The sequence below is a fragment of the Euphorbia lathyris genome, chromosome 9 (genome assembly GCF_963576675.1).
Source record: "Euphorbia lathyris chromosome 9, ddEupLath1.1, whole genome shotgun sequence".
NCBI lineage: Eukaryota > Viridiplantae > Streptophyta > Magnoliopsida > Malpighiales > Euphorbiaceae > Euphorbia > Euphorbia lathyris.
The window spans coordinates 72,116,717-72,119,197 of record NC_088918.1 but is presented as its reverse complement, the minus strand read 5'-3'; the positions used below and the strand labels follow the sequence as shown (position 1 = coordinate 72,119,197).

At 36.0% G+C, this 2,481-nt stretch overlaps 1 non-coding gene across 1 annotated transcript; it reads right to left on the bottom strand.

Annotated features, from left to right (window-relative positions):
• Nucleotides 1–638: 638 nt before the first annotated feature.
• LOC136207671 (small nucleolar RNA R71) lies at nt 639–745 on the bottom strand. Its single transcript, XR_010676801.1, has one exon. It is a non-coding gene; the product is annotated as a small nucleolar RNA R71 (small nucleolar RNA).
• Nucleotides 746–2,481: the final 1,736 nt, after the last annotated feature.

Sequence of the window (2,481 nt, the reverse complement as noted above, 5' to 3'; positions counted from 1 at the left end):
TTACGAATCTAGGTTTATTCATACTTATTCAAACTTTTACATTTTATTTATTTTTAATTATTAACATATTTATTTTTTTTCTTTTCAAATTCTGTTTTGTAGGTAGTTTCGGTTCGTGCGAATTTTCAAGTTCATGCGCAGTTCTTGAAGTTCGGGCATGTCACCAGATCCTATTGACCCAGAAATTGAAAGAACCCTTAAAAAGAACAAGACAGAAAAGAAAAAAAAACCAAACCCCAATAAAAACTAAAATTACCGAGCCAGAAGTTATGGCCACACTTATGGATTACGCTAGGCCAGGAGTGGCCGGTGTAACAAACAGTATAGTTAGACCCCAAATTAATGCAAACCAATTTGAAATTAAGCCTGCGTTGCTTAATATGTTGCAAAATAATGTAACGTTTTACGGGTTACCTAACGAAAATCCTAATACCCATTTGACAAATTTCTTAGAAATTTGTGACACTTTTAAAATACCAAATGTGACTGCAGAAGCAATCAATCTTCGCCTTTTTCCTTTTACTTTGAAGGATCGAGCCAAAGAATGGTTAACTTCTATGCCAGCCGCATCAATTGAGACTTGGGAGCAATTAGCCCAAGCATTTTTATCAAAAATTTTCCCTTTAGCAAAAACCGCAAGAGTCATTAAAGAGTTAACGTCTTTTTCTCAAAATGATAGTGAAACTCTATATGAGGCTTGGGAACGTTTTAAAGAACTTCAACGTTTATGCCCACACCACCAATTGCCCGCTGAACTTTTAATGCAAACATTTTATAATGGACTAAATCCTACAACTAGAGGTTCATTGGACGCTATGTCTGGAGGGTTATTCATAAAAAAAACATCTGCCCAAGCACGAGAACTTTTGGAGGAAATGGCAATCAACAGCAGTATGTGGCCCGCGGAACGTGGACACCTACCATCAGCGAAACTATCATCCTCAACTACATCATCAGTTAAAGGTATAGTGAATCTTGATCCAGTAGCGATGTTGCAAGCCCAATTTTCTGCCTTGTCGCACAAAATTGATAGGTTTATGGCACCGTGTGATCCTAATGGTCAACCAATCCGAACGGATGTGGATTACGAAGGTATGAGTGAAATTGAACAGGTAAACTTTGTCCAAGGACAAAACCAAACTAATAACCCTTATTCCAATACATATAATCCTGGATGGAGAAACATCCTAACTTTAACTGGAGAGATAATAATAACAATAATGTTAATGCTAATCAAAATCATACTAATAATTATCAAAATCAATCAAGAGATACGATTAGCACTTTATCTTCTAAAATCGACAAATTCATTGATGCGATGAGCGGAAAAATAAGTAATCACGACGATGGTTTTAAACGGATCGAGAATAAATTCGATCAGCTTATTAAAAACCAATCATCCAGCATCCATAATTTGGAGATTCAAATTGGACAACTCGCTAAATCAATTCCATCCCGCAAAGAGGGAAGTCTTCCAAGCCATACAGAAGAAAATCCGAAAGAGCATGTTAAGGCTATCACTCTTCGTTCAGGGAAAAACTACTTAGGCCCGGAAATGCCCGGAAATTCGACCTTACCTGGAACTGATTTACCAAAGCCCAAAGAAGATACATTAAAACAAAAAGATGCACCGATTGACTCTAGTACGAAAACTTTTGTACCCAAACCACCTTTTCCACACAAAGTCCGCAACAAGGACTATGACAAACAACTTTTAACATTTTTAGACAAACTTAAAAATTTGCATATTAATTTAACATTTATGGATGCAATTACGCAAATTCCCAATTATGGTAAATTCCTCAAAGATTTAATTTCAAAGAAAATCAGTTGGGAAGGAATTTCATCCATTTAACTAACTGAGGATTGCAGTTCGATTGTGTCAAGCAATTTGCCCACTAAACTCAAGGATCCCGGATGTTTTACCATTCCGTGTAAATTGGGAGATATTGAATTTCCAAGTTGTCTTTGTGATTTAGGAGCAAGCATTAACTTGATGCCATTATCTATTTTTAATAAGTTAGGCTTAGAAGAAGACATCAAACGTACCAATATGGTTTTGCAATTAGCGGATCAAACCACTAAAAGACCATACGGTATAATTGAGGATGTTTTAGTTAAAGTTGACAAATTTATTTTTCCTACCGATTTCGTTATTTTAGATTTTGCTTATGATGTAAATTGTCCGCTAATCTTTGGTAGACCGTTCATGAACACGGGACGTGCTCTAGTTGATGTGTCGGAAGGGAAAGTAGTTTTACGAATAGGAGATGATAAGATTGAGTTTGATATGAACCAAGCGATCAAATATCCTATGGAAGATTTCGCTTGTATGAAACTTGATTTAATTGAAGAATGTGTAAATGACATTGTTTAAAAAGAAGAAATAATAGAACCTATAATGAGCGAGGAACTAGAAGATAAGGACCCAGAACCTTTGATTCGAGAAGATGGACCGGTTCCGCCTTCAATTGTAGTTCC